At 35.2% G+C, this 7542-nt stretch overlaps 1 long non-coding RNA gene across 1 annotated transcript; it reads left to right on the top strand.

Annotated features, from left to right (window-relative positions):
• Positions 1 to 6574: 6574 nt before the first annotated feature.
• LOC140836178 (uncharacterized) lies at positions 6575 to 7336 on the top strand. Its single transcript, XR_012119003.1, has 3 exons — positions 6575 to 6874; positions 6955 to 7130; positions 7271 to 7336. It is a non-coding gene; the product is annotated as an uncharacterized lncRNA (long non-coding RNA).
• Positions 7337 to 7542: the final 206 nt, after the last annotated feature.

Raw genomic sequence — 7542 nt, 5'->3', positions numbered from 1 at the left:
ATTCTAAGAAAACTCCTTCTCCCAAAATTTTGAAGAAGCCAAGAACTCTCAAGACCAAACCGGCAGCTGTTCTGAACACAATCCCAGCTGAGAGATTGACACTGACTGGAGCTGAACAACCTATCAGCTCCATACCTCTAAGGGCAGTTCCACTCTAGTCTTCAATTGAGGGTCAGTTACCTCCACCAACTAATCCATCCAAGAAGATTATCACCAAATCTGGTGATAAGAAAAAATCAACAAGAGTCCAATCTCCAATGATCTCCATCAATGCTCCAATTACTCTCCCATTTGCTAGACCAAAAGGAGTAGTCATCAGGTAGAAAATAGATGCAACTGCATCAGGACTGAGTATTTCTCATGTCTTAACTAACCCAAAAGGGAAGGGAAAGTTGATTGAAGAGCCCCGACCAACAAACTCAATTCAAACTCACATCGAACTGATTTGGAACGAGGTCAATGAGTTTGTTGAATCAAAGCTGAAAACTTAAAATGAGTGGATCAGATTTCGAACTGAAGTTTTTACGAAGCAATTACAGAATAAAGCAGTTTTGAAGAAATTTATTGCTTTGGAAACTGTGGTCTTGAAGGTGGTCAAAGCTGCATGAATTGTTCAACCACTGGAAAGGAAGACATGCTTCTTTGATCTTGTGTGTGTCAATAATCTTGCCCAAATGATCACTCAGCTCCGCCAAAACTATGATCCAACTAGCCCGATTGCTTTCAATGACAAAGCAGTGCATGATCAACTGGATACAGACCTTCGATCACTACAGATGAAGATAAAGAGTTGGGAAATGGATCAGGAGTTGATTATTCCAACAAATGCTCTGAGTCCTTCATCTGAAGACAAAGCTGAACAATCGGTTCCAGATCCAGATCCAGAGCAATCCCAGGAACCAGTTGCTGAATCAACTGAGCCAGAACTGCTCCTCCCTCTAAGGATGGTCCACCATCTCCTTCAGTTCCTCCATCCTCTACTACAGATCTTCAGCTCTACACTGTTCCTGAGTTGTCATTGACAAACATAGACGAGAAGTCATACAATCAGTCACCACTGATATTCAGCTGAATATTTTATATATAGTAGCAGCTGCCGAATCGAACGTAACTAAACAACCAGTCACAGAGGCTATTTTGCAACAAACTGAAGAACCAGTTCAGTCGGCTGCCACGACTGAACAAGAAGTTCTAGCTGACACTGACGTGGCTCAGATGCACATGGAATAAACTGAAGAAGTGCAAACTGAACATCCACCTACAGTTTCAGTTGTTCAACCAACTGAAGAACCAGCTACAGTCTCAGCTGATAAGAAAACTGACGAGCCTTCCAGCTCAACTTGATCATCCGACTTTCTTCCTTCCTCCACAACTACAACAGGAAGCAATACCAGAAGATGCATTAAAAATGGTCACTGTTGTGACTGAATCAAATGATAGAGCCTTGGTAATCTTTCATCAAGAAGAAATGGAGCAGGAACCTGAATCCTCTGCAGCTTTGTGTCTTAATATACCAATGGCCACTGAATCTATTGACGAAGATATTCAGTCCAATCTTCACGATGTGATCTCCTCCATCTCTGACATCAAATCAACTCAGCTACTACACACCTTAAATATTGATTCTATAAAGGAAAAGACTCTAAAAAATTTACAACAAGTCATGAATGATATTACTTTACTATTTTTCCAAATAGATCAGTTCAAGAAAGACCGAGTGACGATCCAAGCTCATTTCCAATCTCAAGAAATGTTCACAAACCGCATAGATTTCCTCCAGAATGTGGTCACCAAGAGAATGGATTTGTTGCAAGAACATATAGTGCATGCCTTATCAAATGTCACTTCGAAAGTTCGTACTTTATCCAGCAGGGTTGATAAGTTTTACAAAAAGGGGGAAGAAGATGATGATGATGATGATCAACAGAAGCTATCTAAGAAGAGAACTAGTCAACCAATTGATCAATAAACAACTGACAAAAGAGCAAACATATGAAGAGATCCAGATCAGTTAAAAAACAGTCTCTATATTCTTAAATAAGTTGAAGAGTTTGGCAAATTTCGAAGAATTTTTTTTATCAAACGATTCTTTTATTCTTTCATCCTCTGTATGAATCTGTACATTGAAAGAGATTTTAATAAAAGATTATTTTATCTACAAAGTATTAAGCTTGATCAGTTCACATTTTCTAAGTTTTGTCAAACACCTAAAAGGGAAAATTGTTGGAAACTTAATTTTAGATTTTGACAAACTAAGCGTGAAAAGATTGAACTAACTGATCAAAAAGACTGAAAAGAATCGATGCCTAATTGAAGATTAGTGCGCAACTAAGGCAAATGAACTAAGCTAATTAAAAGGTGTGCAGATAACAGAACGATCAGTTGTGAACTGATCAGTTATTCAACCATCAGCTTATCCTATCAGCTCATTAGCTTTACACGTCTTCAGTGAAAAGGACGTAACCCAACAAACGACAGATTGTATAAAGAGTAGTAGGAACGCCGCATTTCAGAAATGCTACAGTGTACGACTGTCAGAGGAATGTTGACGTGGCTAACAACAAATATAAATACTCAAAATGCATTCATTGTTACTGTTGGAAGCAAAGTCTATAAATAGGCGAGAAGAGTAGCTGAGAAAAGATAATCATGTATTCAATCAACCAAGCTGTTACTTTGCCGAAATCTTCACAAGTTTTCTGTTCATATTCAAAGATTTCAAAAGCTCACACTTAACATATACATTCATAGAATTCAAGGCTAAACATTGAGCTTACAAGCATAAACACTTACTGTTGTATTATTTGATCTTATAAAGATTAGTTGTGCTAAGAAGTTTCATATCAATTGAGTACTGATAAACTATATTGATACTAACAGTTTCAGTCTTGACAGTGGTAAATCCAAAATGAAGTGGGTTTGTACAAATCATTGTATAGATCAAAGTTTTTTAGTAAATATACTATCTTCGAGATAGAAGGGGTGACGTAGGAGTGTTTGAAATTTCCGAACGTCCATAAATTTTGTGTCTCTTATTTTCAGCTTTATTCTATATGTCATTCAGTTTATTTTCGCACTTTCATTAGTTAACTGATCAGCATTGATATAACAAGATTCCCGAGTTCAGTTTATCATTAAACTGACTCATTATTCGATAAAGTGGTAAAATTATCATGTGTTTATTCAACCCCCCTTCCAAACACTCTTTCACATACCAACCAATCCTATCAGTTTGCATAACCGCTCCAAAAACGTGTAGCTGGAAGAGCAGTTCTCAAAACCGTTGTTAAAATGTGAGAATTGTAGGAGCGGTTAGAAAACCATTGTAACTAAGCACTTCTGCATCGGTTATCTGAAACCGAGCTTAAACTCATGAATTTGACAGCAAAATCAATTTTACATAGCAGCGGTTTATTAGACGTTGGAAGCGATCAACAAAACCGCTGCTAAAATTCACATATATTATAATAGCATTCTTTTTCGATGTGATTGGGTTAATATTACTAATGGAGTGAAAATTGATCCATTAGGATTCACAATGGTGAAATTTTCATGTTTGATACATAAGGGAGAGCGTGAAGAACATGAATCTTTCATTTTGGATTCACAAGCTCAAATGATCTATTATGTATGTGATTCAAAAGATGAGAATTGGTATTGTGTCATTCGTCACACATCAAGAGATATATACAGTATGTGAGATGAAGATGATTTTGATACAACACATTTCATTCATAATAATTTTTCTGATGTGCAGTCCAATGTTCTCCAAACCGGACCGGACCGGCCGGTCGGACCGGTTCAACCGCGAACCGGCCTCCAAACCGGTCCGGAGATAAGTAAAAACCCGGAAAATAGGTTTAACCGGAAAAAACCGGTTAAACCGGAAAAACCGGATACCGGCCGGTCTTTAGGAACCGCACGTGTCTGTGAAATTATAAAAAAAAAATTGCCCAGATATTTTAATAATTTAATTATCCTCATTCTCGTTGACCGGTTAGAATTAAAAATCGACACAAGATTTGGAGAGATCTCCACACCACGTCTGCTTATTACTAGCTTGATTGGAAAGGAGGAATCTCAAAGTAACGAGTAATGTTAGTTTAGACTTTTTTTGGTATATTGTTTATCTTGCAAAATTAATCAATCTCTTCCATTTTGTTGATGATTAGTGATTCTTTTCATAGTGTAAACTGTAAAGCATAGAATTTTTTTTTGGTACAGAAGCTTTTCAATCCTGAGACGTGCTCTTCCATTTCTTTGATCTTTTTTTCCCAATTTTCCATCGAGTGCACTGTGCAATAGCTGTTGGATTCCATTTTTTAAAAATAATTTTGTACTCATGCTTTCGTGTAGTTGAGTTGTGTTCTACATAGCAACACTTTGCAATTCCACAATGATAGATCGTGGCTTCTTTGTTTTCTTGAAACTAGCCAAGTCTTTGTCACATATACCAACTTAGTCATTATAATTTTATTGTTGTTCAAACTTCAAAATTAATTATCTTGTATCTATATTACCCAAACCCAATCACAACTAAAGTTTCTTTTGCAAGAAATCAAGCCTACGAGAGTAGCTATAAATATTTAACATTTCTAAATTCTAACAATTTAAATTTTAAGAAAAAATGATCTGTTAGTAGCAATCATTAACTAATATATCAAATTTATATTCCTTTTGTGATGTATCTCTCAATTATTATATTGAATTACTCATATGTTAATAATTTATTGTTTATTTTTCCTCTTTTACTATACTTCATCAACTGTGCATTAAAGTTCATTATTTTTTAAAATATAGATGGATTCATCAAGTGGCGGGCAAAAATCTAGTTCCACATCTACTTCTGTTTCCTCGTTTAGAAGCAAAACCGATCCAGCATGGGCTCATTTTAAAGAGGATGTGGGTAATGATGGGAAAAGAAGTTGGACTTGTTTGCATTGCAATAATGTGTGGAGGGGTGGAGGGATCAATAGGATGAAAAAACATTTAGCAGGTAGAAAAGGAGATATTGCATCATGCAAAAAAGTTCCATATGATGTAAGATATCAAATGGAACAATCTTTAAAGGCATTTGAAGAAAAAAAGCATAGCTCCGATATCATTTGAAGATGATAATATTGATGGTCCTCATATGACAAATCTTGAAGAAGAAATGCATCCACCACATACTCAAACAAGGGGGAAAGATAAATCTTCTTTTGGTGCGGCTTCTCAAAAAGGAAAGAGAAAGAGAGATGAGAAGATGCCTAACTTTTTTGCACCAAGAACTACTGTCGGTGCACAACGTTCTATCAAAAGTGTGCTCGTAAGTAAAGAAGCTTTACTTAATGTTGATATGAGCATTGCTAGGTTTTTTTATGGTACTTGTATTCCCATCAATGATGTGAATTCTGTTTATTTTCAACAAATGGTGGATGTTATTGCTGCTGTTGGTCCCGGTTATAAAGCACCGAAATATAATCAGTTGCGAACAAACTTATTAGGAAGCATGAAAAAGGAAGTTCAATTAGTAGTTGATGGTTATCTAAGTGTTTGGGAAGAAAGAGGTTGCACTATAATGGCTGATGGTTGGCAAGATCGGTCAAATAGGCAATTTATAAACTTTCTAGTGTATTGCAAGAGGGGAACATCATTTGTGAGATCTGTTGATGCTTCTGATATTGAGAAAAATGCAACCACACTTTGTAATCTATTTGTTGAGTTAGTGGAATGGGTTGGATCAAATAATAAAGTTCATTTGGTAACTGATAATGGGGCCAACTATAAAGCAGCCGGTGTTTTGCTTCATGATAAGTATCCCACTATCAAATGGTCGCCTTGTGCTGCACATTGTCTGAATTTGATTCTTGGTGATATTGGTAAAATGGAGCTTGTTAGTAATCTTACAAAAAAGGCTTCTTTGGTAACAAAATTCGTTTACAATCATGCATTTCTGTTGGCATGGTTGAGAAAGAGAGAAGGATGGACAGAGATTGTACGTCCAGGGCCAACTCGTTTTGCTACTACATTCATTGCATTGAAGAGTATCCTTGAACATCAACATGATTTGCAAGCTTTTTTTTACTAGTAAGACATTTAAGGATTCTCGATACTTCAAAGACAAAAAAGCAAGTGTTGTTCTGGCGGTTGTTCTTGATACAAGATTTTGGAGTGATTGCACAGTTGTAGTTGGTGTTGCTGCTCCTCTAATACGTATGTTGTGTATAATGGATACTGATCGAAGGCCTTCAATTGGTTATGTCTATGACGGAATGTATAGGGCAAAGAAAGCAATAAAAAATATCTTCAAGAATAAACAGAAATTTTACAAGCCTTTTACAAGTATTGTCAAGACAAGATGGGACAAACAACTTCGACAAGATATTCATGCAGCAGCACATCTCCTGAACCCTGCTTTTGCATATGACAAGTATAATATGTGCAATAAAAAAGAGATAATGGATGGTTTTGTTGAGATGGTCACTACCTTTATTAGTGATAGATCTGTTCAAAGAAAGTGCATTGATGAAGTAGCAATTTATCAAGATAGATTAGGAAGTTTTGCTCGACAACTTACTATTGATTCATCAAAGAGTATGCAACCAGGTATGCATTATTATTTTAAATATTATTGTTGTGGTAATTCTTATATTTTGTACTCATTGTTTAAAAGTTTAAATTTTCTTGTAGATGAATGGTGGAGAGTTTTTGGATGTAGTGCTCCAAACATACAAAATTTGGCTATTAAGATTTTGAGCCAAACTTCTTCTTCGGGATGTGAAAGAAATTGGAGCGTGTTTGAAAGAATACATACAAAGAAAAGGAATAGATTGGAGCATCAAAGATTAAATGATCTTGTGTATGTCCATTACAACTTGCGTTTAAAAGAAAGGTGATGGTTTTTTTACTTACACTTTCAATTTGAATTCTTGAAATTTAGAATTATTTTTTTGTTTATTGTTGTTGTTGTAGGCTTGATAACCAAATGAATTGTCAAGATCCTATTGATTATAAGAGCATTGATAAAACTGACTTTTGGGTTATGGAAGAAGAAGAAGAAAATTCTTCACCTATTTTAGACATAGATGAGTTGGATGAGATGTTTTATGGTGAGGAAGCTCTTCCAATAAATATTCAAGAAGAAGAAAGTAAATTTTCTTTCCTTTATTTTTGTTAAATAGTTTGAAAAAATAATTATTTCTTGGTTTATGTCTTAATAATAATTTTTTTTAACAAATTTTTGCTTTCTGTTTGCTAAACATGTATTATTTTAATTTTTTTAAAAAAGATTTAGATAAAGGTGTTGGTGAAATGCAAGAAACACCTTCTTTGGACTTGGAAGAACTTTTGGATGACTACGAAAGAACACTTCAAGAATTGGATACGGTGTGGGCATCAAAGGATGCAACTTGAAAGTTGAAACTGGATGTTTGATACTTTTTTGTATAAGAAACTTGATGTTTGCTACTTTTTTGTATAATTAAACTTGATGTTTTCTTGGACACTTAAACTTGGTCATCACTATTTGGTTACATGTTAGGTGTAATTTGAATTTTTGAA

Source organism: Primulina eburnea, chromosome 7 (genome assembly GCF_022965805.1).
Source record: "Primulina eburnea isolate SZY01 chromosome 7, ASM2296580v1, whole genome shotgun sequence".
Taxonomy (NCBI): Eukaryota; Viridiplantae; Streptophyta; class Magnoliopsida; order Lamiales; family Gesneriaceae; genus Primulina; species Primulina eburnea.
Note: the sequence above shows the minus strand (reverse complement) of the source record. Positions and strands in the feature narration are given on the sequence as shown.